This window comes from Phasianus colchicus, chromosome 6, assembly GCF_987193195.1.
Source record: "Phasianus colchicus chromosome 6, bPhaCol1.hap1.1, whole genome shotgun sequence".
In the NCBI taxonomy this organism is placed as follows: domain Eukaryota; kingdom Metazoa; phylum Chordata; class Aves; order Galliformes; family Phasianidae; genus Phasianus; species Phasianus colchicus.
Window position 1 is genome coordinate 26836363 of NC_143441.1, and position 14263 is coordinate 26850625.

At 38.7% G+C, this 14263-nt stretch overlaps 1 long non-coding RNA gene across 1 annotated transcript in view; it reads right to left on the reverse strand.

Annotated features, from left to right (window-relative positions):
- Positions 1–13908, reverse strand: part of LOC149917506 (uncharacterized) — a 113701-nt gene extending 99793 nt beyond the window's left edge. The window contains exon 1 of the long non-coding RNA XR_016467503.1: positions 13701–13908. This is a non-coding gene — a long non-coding RNA (uncharacterized LOC149917506). The remainder of the gene's footprint in view (positions 1–13700) is intronic.
- Positions 13909–14263: the final 355 nt, after the last annotated feature.

Consider the following 14263-nt stretch of genomic DNA (forward strand, 5'->3'; position numbering starts at 1 on the left):
GGGTGCTTCAAGTTCTCACCTAAAGCTTCCCGTTCATTTTGTTTCAGGTTCACATTTGAGGTGATCTAATTAAAATACAAAGACTTACATCACAGTTGTTTTCAGATAAGAGTTGCTTTGTGAAGTCAACAAGATTACAGCTCCATTAACAGTGTGCACCTTCAAGAGAATGACACCATTCTCCTAAAAGAAAGGGAGGACACGGTACCCTCACAGTACTTCTTACCACAGTCTGTTTTTAGATTAAACCCAGCTTCATAGCATATTTACACATTTAAGGGTGTACAAAGAATGGTTTCCATAATATCCCAATACAAGAGTCTACAGAGGCATTAAAAAGCACTACAGTCTTTTACCAGAAAGATCCCATAGTGCATTTCTTCCTCCTAAAGAGATCTCAACAGAGCTAAGAAGATGTGAACACTATTTCTAAGATGATATCCCTGTTATAAACAAGCACATAAGCTATACCTTGCCTTGATACACATGTATTCACTGGTATGCATAGTTCAATATGTATTTGGTAATATATATCCTGATCAACTAGAGCACGTCTAGGGAGAGAGCTGTCAAGCAACTTACATGTTACTAGCATAGACATTAGTTGAGGAATAGCATCAATTTAACGTGGCTGTGCTGTACGTCAGCAGAGCTGACATGGCTTGTACTGTCTCATGTGGCCATATCAGCCACCTCAAAGCCAAACAAGGACTCTGAACTTTACTCCCAAGTGGGGATACACCCAGGTGCTTGCACAGAATTCTCGTTTGCTGATGGAGGAGGGCAAAGTACACTGGGGAAGTTAAATCCTCTACAGAGAGGCTTCTGAATTCACCAAGATTTCCAGTGAGGTTAAAAACCCCAGAGGGTACTTAAACTAAATAAAATAAAAGTCACTTGGCCAAGACGATAAAACAACAACAACACCACAAAAACATCTTTTACCTCAGATGGATCAACATACAGTAAATCTTAATTTGCAGTGGTTTAAGGCAGGGTCACTGTTTGTACACATGCATATATATATTCCTATCTACTTTCCGTTGGTCAGAAGTTGATAGATAAGAGCATATTTTGGTTTTAACTAGCTCAGGTGCCACTACAAAAAAAAAAAAAAAAAAAAAAAAGAAAAGAAAAGTTTTTGGCATGTGAAGTTGAAGGCTGCTCTACATTAGCATAAAATAGGCATTTTTCCCAAAATAAAAAATTTATTTCCCAAACCTGTTTGAAGAATGCTTAAGCAGTCATTACTGCTTGCACTTGCTGAGGCTACAGGTTTGAGTTTTGAAGTATTCCTATTTGTTACATACACTTCGTTCTATGTCATTTCTAGTAGGATACTGGAAGAAGCACAGAGGATGCTAGATGTAGCATAGCTTTGTCTGGAGCTACCATAAATTGAAGTAACATAAAAAATACAGCTGGGTACAAGCCAACATTTAACAAAGGTGTTTCAGCAGTGTTTAAGTACAAAGCTGAACTAACAGGACTTCCTAATGGCAAGCAAACCAGGCAGCCTTTTTGTGCTGTATACAGCACTCACATGATATGGGTAAACTTAACACAGTCTCATCCATTCCAAGTTGGATTAACATTGCTTTGAAAGCAGGATGTGACAAGATCAAAAATGACAACTGCGTAAGTACAGAGCAATTTACTCCCTAAAACAGCCACATAGACATTGCACAGACCTGCGTGAAAAAGAACTCCTAGAGCTAGACCTCAGAGAGAAGTCAAGGAAAAATAGTCTATTAAGAACAAATCCAACTCCAAGCGTAAATTTTAGGTTAGTGGCAGCAACTAAATTGTGTGACCTGCTAGTTGCTGCAGGTCATTTATAGCTTACTACTTCTCAGAATTAATGTGAAATGGGAAGACTCTCCTACAGACCTAGTAGCCATCTGGTGCTACTGCTGTACTTCATGAAAAATTCATCGCCACTTCATCACAGTGGCTTATTTCAGAGATTGTAGTGATTTGTTTCATAAGCAGAATATTCTCCTCGCTTTTGGTATTTGCAAATTTATTTCAGCCTCACATTTGAATGGATTATGTTATTTCTGGCTTCATCCTGTGCATCCTTGAAGGCAGCAGCAGCTGAAGACTCATAGCTGCAGTAAAAGCTTTAGAAAATGGAAGAAGTATTCTGTTCTTCTCACCCCCCAGTAAATAAATAAGCATAAAATAAATTAAAAAATAAAAATCAGTTCCAGTGAAATGTGTCTATACATTAAGCACTGCATTACAACTCCAGACACCACTTCAGCTGTTCAGTTCAAAACACAGCTAACTGTGAAGTAACACGTGTCCTAGTTTGATACTCATTCTAGCTCTGAGTAATTTTACTTTTCTATCATGTTCTCTCAGGAAACTGTGCACCCATGAACTTTTCAGGAGGTTCTGCAAAGACTGAAATAGGGTGGTTAAGGAGTACAAGGGCTAAATCCCACCTCGTGAGGGCTGGGGAAAATCATTGGTAGTGCAGTGAGTGAGTGAATTCCCAGCTAGTCACCAGAAGCCTGGTGCAGTCCCGTACCGTAGTGATACAGCTGCATCTGCTATGGATTTTGTGAGTTTTTGGAGTTTAAGATCTACATATATGCTTCTCCCTACCCCCCTCAGGCTAGTATGAAGAAGTCCAAAAGAATTTAGGAAACATAGCCAAGTAACTCCTTTAATTCAAATGAGACTTTTCATGAGAGTTGGCAATGCTTGAAAAGTGGGAATAAAATATGTCCCCAACAATTCAAAATGCAACAGGAAGAAGTTACTAAAATTGAGAAGGAAGTGAGGTGAGGTGAGTGAATATTCATAAGTTCTCATCAAAACTAAGATAATATTTTTAGGTCCTTTTTTTTAAAAAAAAAAAAAAAATCTATATCTATATCTATATCTGTGATTACATTATCAGCCTGCACAAGACTTCCATCTTCAGCTCCACCTGTTACATTGGTCATGAATATTCATATATGACAGTATTTTTTACCTTAAGAAAATTGTTACTTTAACAAATTCTCAAGGCAGTTTATCCTGGGACTTAAAAAGATTATATGACAAACCTGAATGTGCTACTTGATGAGATCTTCTGGAAACATGTAAACAGTGAAAGGGAAATGGGAATCGAGCCTGAATACATAGGAATGACTCTAGGGAAGGTGAAGTTTCCCTGAGCTAAAAATCAGCATGAACTCCCAGAGGCAACAAACTTCTGTTGGTATGAAGACAGCAATGACAGTTTTTAAGAAAACGTGAATTTATTGCTGAGTGGACAGGGGGATGTGGTAGCAACAGAAGCAAGAGAGACCTTTATTCACAAAGTTTGTTCTCCAGTCTTTGAGACTCCTGTCTAAAAGTAGAGTCTGAAAGCAAACAACATCTGTCTGGTCACATGAACTTGTGTGATAAATGAGATTGCCAAATCTGCAAACCAATGCCATTGAGAGGCCACTCTAAGAAATCCTTAGAAGTTCACTATGATTGCAGGAGGGCTGTAATAGCTATAGAAGGGGGGGGTGTGGAAGTCAGTACTCCTCAAGAAGGGTAAGAAAGATGCTCTTGGTTAACACCACTGACTTAATCACAGTGTCTGGAAAGACCAGGGAGTAAGACTTCAAAACCATTTTCAAGCACTCTAAGTACAAGGAGGTCCTGAGAAACAGGCAGCAGAGTTACCAGAAGAAAACAGTACTTGATTGATCTGATCTCTTTCACTGAAGAAAATTGTAATTCTGAGCAAAGGAAGAGCAATGGATGTAATATGCCTTGATTTTAACAAAGCTTCCAATGGTCTCAGAGTACTCAGATTAGCAAAATCGTAGGGGCATGGACTAGGTGAGTGGCATATGAAGGAAGTAGCTGGATCATTAGGCTAAAAAAGGTCAGTAATCCAAAGCCGTTGGCAGCCACTTACAAGCAGCATTCCTCAGGGTTGATCCTGGGGCCTAGCACATGTTACAATGAGAGGCCAAGAACTGTGCTGTTTGTTTAGCCTGAGGATTAGGCTGAATGGGAGATGGAACTGTTGCCCCCTATTTTAATGGCTGGTTATAAAAAAAAAAAAAGTATCAGAGGTACAGAAAGGGAGGATGAGAGTTGACAGGCAGAAGATTCAGCAACAGAAATTCAGATCAAATTAGGAAGGAGGAGGGCAAAATAAACATGGCCAAACACTATACTAGGCTGTCTGTGAAGGTGGTAGAAGTTAAGCCTTTGTAAATAATAAGTTTGACTCTGAGCAAGTCTCTGAACAACCAGGGAACCTGAAAAAATGTGATTTTATGATCTTGAGTGTCAAGATCCAGGCTGCTCTTATGCAGAAAGCAAGATGATATTCAAATACAACCACATATAAGCTATCTTTTATCTGAAAGGAGGAGAGAAGTAACATGCAGTAAGATTTTTAGAGGCACTCACTTTCCCCTACTTTCCATTTATTTTTTAAAACAAAATTCCAATCTCTTGAAGATTCTGAGCAGAACCTACAGATACATCATAAAGTGCTGAGTTTACTTCTTAAAATATGCATAGTGCGGAACAGCTTGAACTTTCTGATTTTCTGCTTTACAGATCTCCGCATGAACTTTCTGAAGATGAGCTCAGAACCATTTAAGTGCAAGACAGTCAGTCAAACAAATCCTTAACTACGAAGTTTAGAGGGAAGAGGTGTTCTGCTTTCAATCAGTTCCGTTCTACTGAGGTCAGAAAGAGACTGTAGAGTTCTGTTCACCTATAACAACCTTCCCACTGCAGCACTACTAACGGTTGCTATGGTATAAGGCAGGTGCTTTCGTTTGTCATTGCTTTAAGCCACTGATATATATTTCCCAAGGGACAGAGTAGAACCATTGCAACTGCACAAATTTTCAGTGTCTACAAACAACTCTCTCCAAAGTTATCTACACGCTAAAGTTGCTGACAGCGAGAATTGTCCTCTATTTTTTTTTTTTTTTCCCTTCAGTACTTCCTGTGAAATTTATTCACCCATTCTAATCATCAAGGGACAAAGAATAAAGAAATCCCAACATGGTTTTCTAGGACACTTAAAGCTTGTGGCATGAAATAAATAAAAATTCAGAGCAATAATAAAAAAAAGGAACACAACACAGTATGCCCATTGGAGTTTTTCAGATTTAGATGACATCAGTAAGAAATTTCAGCAGTCAGAGGTGACCCTTCATTTTGCTTTATTATCAATAAGCTATGGTTGTTTCACTGTTCTGAAGGAAGCTGGCCTTGCACGGGGCTACATAACACAGCATCTGATCACAACTCTTAGTTTTCTTCTACTTTCCTTCATCCCGTATTCCTCTTTCCTATCCATCTCATTTACATTACAAGGCTGAGTATGGACATTTGGTCTGTGTTTGCACAGCCCTTTGTATGAACACCCACCGTGCATAAAACCCAGCATATCAATGTGCGAATTCAACCAGTTAGGCAGCAGATTTCACATCCACACCACACTGTTTCCACTTCAAATTCTAACGTTGTCTTCTTTCTTATATATATATTTATATTTATATATATATATATATATATATATATATATATAATAGATTGATAGTCACTTATAAGAGTAATTCAACTACTGCCCAAATTCTGACTATCAATCTGCATCAGTGTAACACAAAGCTGCAAGAATATTCTCACATTCTAAAAATAGAACTCTTCTCTCTTTAAAAAAAATAATAATAATAACAGAAGGAAAGATAACTAACTTAGGAAAATTAAGCAGTTTAGTCAGCAGAAAACAGGGATAAGATTTTAGAGTCAAAAATCCCTTCCAAGGAAAGCTAGTTGTTGCCTTCACTAACCCTAGTCCTTTGGCTTAACTATCTGTATTTTTGTCAAACGTGGCTGCTTATTGATATACCCAGTACTAACAAGCTTGGTTAATAGCCTGGAGAACCATATCAATAAGCAGCATTTACTTAACAAGGTGATAGCCAGCAGGCTTCAGTGAGATTACTTAGTTCTTCTCATGCTGTAGCAAGCCTCAGATACTTTGCACAGATGCAAAGGAAGATGATAGGATCTGGTCCTCCTTAGCAGAAAGACTCTCTCACATCAGTTAAGAAGGAACAAGAAACTGAGTTGGCACCCACTGAAGTCAGTGGAAAGTCTCCTATTTTTTTGTATCCATTTCCCTGCTCTCCTTTTAAACTCGAGGCTTGATCCAGGCATATGCAAAGAATTAAGAGACCAGTTTTATTTTGGGCTGAACATATTGAATGAGACACAGAATTTAAGTTTTGGCTTCTTCAGTATATTTCATTTTGTTTTCCTTAGCAGAAGCAAGAATGCAAATAGGTTATAGTTTTTTTTTTATTATTATTATTATTGTTTGACTGCATATGAAGGTATTTCAGACACTTAACTGGCTTTTAAAAACCATTCTTTAAAAACCTCCATGCAAGCAAAATTTGTTCATAATAAGATCAAGTTAGTTTCAAGAATGTATCTTCCAATGCAATAAATTTCAGCATTTACTTTTAAATGGTCTTAGCTAAATTGAAACTGTTCATGAATACATAAATATCATTTTCAAGATTAATAACTTCTTTGTAGAACTTTGTTAGCATAATACATAATTGTTCTTCATCACAGTTAAGGGAAAAAGAAAACATATAATCAGGCAAGTGCTGGAGCAAAGTGCTCGGATTGCATCCAAAAAGAAGCGGTCACATTAGCTGAGGTGGCATCAGGCAGCATGACTGATATTTCAGTAACTCACTTTGGTTTTCATTAAGCAAGAAATGCTGATGCATGTAGTCTTGCTGTCAGGTTTAGCCAGCTAAACAGCTGTAGAATCATTTCCTTAACTTAAAATTGACTGTGCAAACAGTGCTGGACACTATTAGTAGTCATTTGCATGAGGCAGAGCAGGTAGGAGTCCAAGGCATCAGTCCAGAGTCTACTGGAGATGTACAAAAAAGGATAGCCTCAAAATTCAAGCAAACAGACAATTGCATATACTGTTTGTCTAAAGGAAACATTAACCCAAATTAACTAATATAAGTGCACTGCAGAACAGTGTTAAGTTCACAGCTTTCCTAAAGACCAGCTGCATCACCTTTCTCCAATTCAGACTTGGATCTGTCTCCACGTGCCTTCCTGCAGTAGCTGGTCTTCCATTTGGGACATCATACCTGCCTGAGCCCATCCTTTGGTGTTGCAGAAACAGCTTTACCTGCACTATGCCCTGGCATGCACGTAGAAGAGGTGGCCAGGTGTGCCAGGTCTTTTATCCAGGTGTGCCACAGCCATCCAAAGAACATTCCAGTGAGTAATAAAAGATCTGGTCAGTAAATAAGGGTTGCATACAAGGCTGGAGTCCATTGTACCCATCCCAGGAAGCAAGTAGACACAGTGGAGCAGTAACACCAAGACAGCAACAACTGACAGTACTACATCTCTGCAGGCATTACAACACATGACAAGTTGAGGATGTTGGAAAAGAAAGAGCCAGCTTCTTACGCAGTGACGAGAGGACTCATCAGTACACACAAGAGGCTGTAACCATGCTTACAGATGCACCATTGGTCCTATACACCTACACAAACTTTAGAAGGAAAGAGATTTGTAGATCAGATTTGTTTCAAGGAGAAGTGACAATCTTTCCTTTGAAATTAATTTTTTAAAACTGTTTATCACCATTAGTTTATGTGATCTGATTCAGAACAGGCATGATGAGAAAGACCAACTAAAAATCATAGACACTCAGGATAGACTAGTTAAACTGGAAGGCTCTTCCTTATCTGCAGCTTCAAGTTATGAACAGAAGCATTTGTTGTGGTATAGTGCTCTAACTTCACTTACCTCACCAGCATAATTACACTAGCAGAAAGCCTTACTCTTTGTGATCAAGTCTACAACAATGGTACACGTAACAATAATGCTAAGACGTCATTTTGCACCAGTGTTTAGCTAGATAGAATTTCAAAGACAGAAACACCAAGCATGTGAGGAACAACAGAAACAGAAAAAACTGCATTCTTGTTGGATCTGGCTGTTTAATATTCCCCATCACAGAATGGTTGCTATAGAAGAGACTACAAGAAGGACAGGGATATAAGATATTAAGACATTGAATGTGATGGAGTAACGGCTGGGTACAGAAAGCAAGAAAGTCTCCCACGAGAAGGAATATGGGAAATATCCCCAAAGGCAATACTGATCCTTTATATTTGATCTTATGCCCACGTCATAATTTACACATTGTTTTTCTGGCAAGATGACAGGGAGGAGAACAAGCAGAGTGGCTTGGCATGGTACAAGATACAGATATCCTCACAACTACAGTCAGAAGGCTTAGCAGAACCACCTTGTTTACTTAATGAAGTGACATAAACTACACAGACATGGCCTTTGTTCCTTTCTTCAGCTATCCTTGCTTTTCCTCCAGGCCCTCCCACTAATTTCAAGGCTAGAAAAGCAGTATGTGAACCCTAAAGCAAGTACTGCACCTTTTTAGTGTGGGCTGGGTAGCGACTAAAAGAGCATATAATCCTGATAAACCTGAATATAATTGTTGGCAACAGGAATGTTCCTAGAAATTCCATTTGCAGCAGTCTGTATGCATTTTGCTACTGTTAATAGATTTTGCTTTCAGAAGTTTAGTGCTCTGGAGAAAGTGGTCCTGCTTCAAAAAGTGCACGTGAACACCTCTTTATACCAAGTAGTTACTAAAGAATTGATACTTGTAATTTCTGGTCCTTGTGGTGATGTACAAAGATATGGCAAAGTCTTCTGCTGATTTGCTTAAGATGTGTTACAAGTGTGAGCAGCAAGATCATGGCATCTATTAATAAATTCCACTGAAAATAAAGTCTTGATTTTATTGAAAGGGTGACAGAAAAAACAATTACCTAATTTGATAGCAGACAAAGAAGAACATATCTTACAGTTCAGTTAAGCTATTTGTCTGCATATCATAAGACAGGCAATTAGGATAATAAAGAGAATCACAAAAGCTTTTATCATTATATTTTAAGTCACGGCAGGGTTACTTTCAGTCACATCAGGATCTTTTTTGGATAGTGAAATAAAGTGAAAGAAATCATGATACAATTGGTCAGATTTAAAATCAGGTCTCATGCCTCAACTAAGACTGTCCTCGCTTTAGATAATGCAACAGAATGTCACAGTCTATCTACTTTTGTCTAGGTAAATGCACAACAAACCAGACAAGACAAAAGGCTACGAGGGGGTAGGAAGTACAAATTGCAATTGTTTTCATTATGAATGAAAACAATTTTGTTTTCCACATCTAAAAATCAAGGTTTCAGAGCAAGTTGAGCAAACGAAAGGATGAGGTACCTCCCAGAACCATGGGATGCAAGAGTACACGCCCCAGGTCTTGCTGAGGGGATAAGAAAGGATGGTGTGTGCCACAGGCAGTTCCCTTGGCTAGGAGAACCACCAGGGAGGTCAGGGAACTTGCAGCACCCCACAAGGACAGTGCAAACTGCCAGCGCTGTGGTAACAGCGTTAATTTATAAGGGAATGAAAGAGGGTGAAGCTTCCTTAAATACACACACCCACACCCCTTTTGAACCCTAATAAGTCCACACACAGGAAGTGAAACAATAGTTTACCATGAAAAAGGGAGCTCCTCTGCCTAAGTTCCAGTTTATGTAGTCACCAGAGCAGTAAAGGCCAGACAGATGACTCATGGTTCCCATGGGTTAGAGGTGACCCAGCAGACAGCTCTCTTGGCCAGAACATCTCCTCCTGCTGTAGGGAAGGCACTTGAACTACTTAAGATGCCTTGCAGAAAATGGTGCCCTTATGGCCAGGAGTTTGTACACAGCCCAGCAAGTGTCTCCTGCTGCCCTTCCCCCAGCCAGAAAAATGGAGGAAACAGCAAGGCTGCCAGGGAAAAACCAATTGCATCCTGCTCCTTAAAGTTATTAGGTAATTTAATTGCCAAGAGTAAGAGAGACTGACAGCCATTACCAAGACTTTAAAGAATTTATTTTTATCTCATTAGAAGCTACAGCTCACCTCCTCCTGAAAGGAGAATAAGCATAATTTGAACCAAGCAACTAATGGCTCATTTTAAATATTTGATTCAAAAACATGATAAAGCTGGATGTAAGAGTGACATATGCCTTATTGTCATCATGAGCTCTCATACCCATCTAAGATTCTCTAGGTGAAGATTGTGTTGACCAAAGAGTAGTCAGTGGACAGTGACACTCAAGGAGCAATTAATTTTTGTCCTCAGCCAATACAAGGTCTTCAGGTTTTATTTGCCAGCCTTCAGAGAGAATCAACTTTTCTCATCCTTTTGTGCTTACAAGATGAAGGGGGTAAGGGAGAGAGGTGAATACGTCATATTTCCAACTCAGAGTCATCACTTCTAATTGATTTCACAGTCCTGGTACCCCAGAAATTATCAAATCACACTCCACTGTCCCTCTTTTTACTGTCCAGATAATTGTTCTAAAACTTACTGTGAGCTTTTAACATTAGAGCACACGAAACTCCCCAATAGTTCTGGGGAAACAAGATTGTGGATAGATTGATGAATCAGATTGAATCACTATATGAAGAATTATAGCAGCTACACACTTAGAAAACCAAGAATTTCCAAAAAATGTAAACACCTTGCTTTGAGGTTGAAATAATATGCTATCAGTACACCGATGTAACAGTAGCAAGTATATGTTACAAGACATCAAAACTATGGGAAACTTTTAAAGATTAAGGCAGATATTCCTAAGAGGTGAACCTCAGCTCCTGCTTCTCCTTCAAGTAATTTCAGCTCTATATTTCAGAACTGACGACACCTGTCTAGAAATCCTTCCAGAGTTTCTATTTTTTCTTTGTCAGTATTTCAAAATAAATCAAAACTATCCTTCTATTGAGTTGTATGCTTTATGCATTTGATTTATTTTTTGGCAAGTATCATATCTCCAACTTCAGATATTAGAGTTCTTTCATAGCAGCAGTATTAGTTTAAGATATTGCCACCATTCAGCACCACTTTTGAATCTGTGCATGGCATCCTGAAGTTGAGCTGGCACACAAAGAGATAGCTGCGGTCTGAACTGACACAGTGGGGAAAAAAAAACAAACAAAAAGATAATCTGGAAATTATACTGAAACCAGATCAATTCACTAAAAGGTTTTTCATACAGCCATACAAGCAATTGTACCAACACAACTACAGGATGTAAGGCAACATTTTTTACCAAATACCTTATGCCATGAAGCTATAACAAAGAAAAGTTAAACATTATCATCTAACATAAGAATATACCTTCTACTTCATCTTATGAATCTAAGTCTGAAATTGCACTTTCAAAGAAATTCCAGCCTTAATACTGGAGAACAGCTTGATACATCATAATCCAAAGACCCAAATAAGAACTTAAGAAACAAGTTATTCTTAAAGATTAAAAAAAAAAAAAAAAAAAAAAAAAAAAGAGTAAATTCTAATATATTCTTAAATAAAACCGTAAAATTTGGCTACAGGATTGCCTTAATGTGTTCTCTTGGGATATAGAGTAACCCATTGGCTTCCTTTCATCATAGTGAAAGAATTAAGATGGAAAGAATAGTTTTTAAACAACTGTAAGCCAAAAGCAAGCATCTAATAGACAATGAAGGATCTTACTGTAACAAGAACAGGTATTTGGTCTTGTTGAAGTTCACGTAATTGGCTTCAGCCCAATGATTCAGCCTGTACAGATCCATCTGTGGGGGTCTTTCCACCCTTAGGCAAATCAATACTTCCCCCCAACATGATGTCATGTTAAACTTACTGAGATACAATCCCCTCATCCAGGTTATCAGTAAAGGTATTAAACAGGGCTGGCCCCAATATCAACAGCTGGGGAACACTACTCATGACTGTTCACCAGCTGGATTTAACTCCATTAGCTCAATTTTTCCACACGCAGTCCATCAGGAGATGGATTGTATCATAGAACTGACACCAAGCACCAGGGCACACACAAAAAGCTAAGTATCAGCACCTGTGACTGGTCATATTCACCTCCAAAACCACCAACCCTTGAAGGACAGAAACATCACTGTGCTTTTTTCTTCCCTTTACAAAAAGGCCCACATCAAAATCACTAGAATCTCTTTCCCCAGGAGAGGTTTTATCAGAGAAGTAAAACATTTTCAAGTCCTCAAAGGTCAGACACAGCCCCTGGATGCTCAGACAGAAGAGTGATGGGGATGACATTTCTCCTCAGGTACCCAAACAGCAGTTCTAACACAGTCCTGGCAGGGAGATTATCTCAAAGCAGTGCTGCTGACCAACCACAGAAATGCAACAAATGACTCCAAATCTACCACCTGGTATAGAAACTGTGCTACTGGAAACCAAGTGGCACAGTCCAACGGAAGACATACCTCAGTAATTCACCTTGCACAAGAAACAAGTAATCCACTTGCACCCTCCTACGTAGTACCACAAGCTGCAAACAAAACCTGGAGTCACGTTTACTGAAGTTAGCTTATTGGTGAGCTGCCAGCACAGACTAGCAAGCAGATGAAAAGTTTCTGTAAATAAATGTAGCCCAGCACCTACCAACTGACATTTACAACCTTTTTCAGTTGCATTTTTAAAATTAATTTTTAAAATATTGTAGTATTTTCCAGTAAGCTACATTTTTTTTTCTTCTTTTGTTCACATATCCCCACACTTCAGCTTGTAACAGTCACAGCAAACTCAAAAAAAGTATCAAAACAAGTGAACAAGACCACTTTGCACACTAAAAGCAAGATGAGCGTTCCCAAGATTTCCATCACAGAAACAAGAAATTCAAAGTATTTCTCCCCAAGATAGATCCAGGTTGGTGTTATAGTCCTCTGTAGGAACAAGCTCCTATACCATTCTCCTCTTCCTTCAGAGGACTGAAAACTCATTGAATCGTAACAAAATTAGCATTGCTAAGTGGTTGCACCATGTCATATATTATTAATTCACTGCCACAGGCTTGTGAAACAATAGATAAACACCTTCTACAGATATCCATAGCAGAAGAGAGAAAGCAAGCAACTAGGAAGTACACAGCTTTTCAGCAAACGTTTCAGTTCCAGCCTGGATGTCTTTAAATCAAGGATTAATTCACACAAGACAGAGAATCAACAGGATGTTTAGGGAAGCAGATAACATCTCCTTTAGGGTACACGTACAGTTATTTTCTCACCACAGATAACTGATAGGAAATCATAACAGCTGGTCTCATATCACTGAGAGAAAAACTTCAAAAGTTACACCTTTGCTTTGCTTTCACAGGAGGATATGGTGATTTCAGGAATGCAGATCTCTCAGTTATTCAGCATACCAACTTCCTTCTTAATACGAGGCAAAGTGAAGTCTAGCACTTTTCCCAGATTACAAACATACACAATATGCCCAATTTACTCATTCACAAAAATTCCAAAGCTCTTAGAGCCATATCCCAGATCTCTGCTTTCTAGGCCTCTTCCTTCCTCACCTACTCCTCCCACCATTTTAGCTTCATTTCCTAAGGAAATCACTAATACGCAATTTCAGGGCATTGCCTATGATGGCTTTTAATTTCTTCAGCCAACAAAGAGTTTGACCGTGTTAGATGTTCAAGGAGACATTAAAACCTTACCATTTTCACAACATAAGCACAAACAAAACCCCTTTTCATGTTGCATTCTCATAAGGTAGAAGTATCTTGGAGAAAACACGTGTCACATAATCATACCTTGTTAGTTAGAAGGGAAACTGAAGGCCATCAGTCAGTTCACAATCTCTGCTCACATTACTCCTTGTTCACATCTTGCTTTTCTTCCCAGGCCACCTCCACAATACCACACAGGGAACTTTCTTTTGGCAAGCCTCTTCCACTCTCTAATAACCAGACTATGATTGTTCACAGACTTTTGATGGTCACATGGACTGATTGCAACCCCCAGCACCTACAGAAACAGACACAGATGTTGCCAGACCAAATTATAGCATCAGGTGGTAGGTCAGGATTTACTTGCATTTAAAAAACAAACAAACAAACAAACAAAACCCCACTTTATTATCTATATGTTTTTATAGTTAGCAGGTTTGTTGCACAATTCTACAGCCTTATCTCACTCCCACTGAATGCAATGAAAAGTTACCTTTGCATACATGAGTAGCTTGATTGGAGCCATAAAACACCTTAAGAGGAAGTAATTTGGTTTACTGATTACTCTAGTGAGAATATCTGGACTTTGAAATGTGGTATGCACATTGTATTCAGTAACAGCTCTCACTTCCATTTTTCTCAATGTA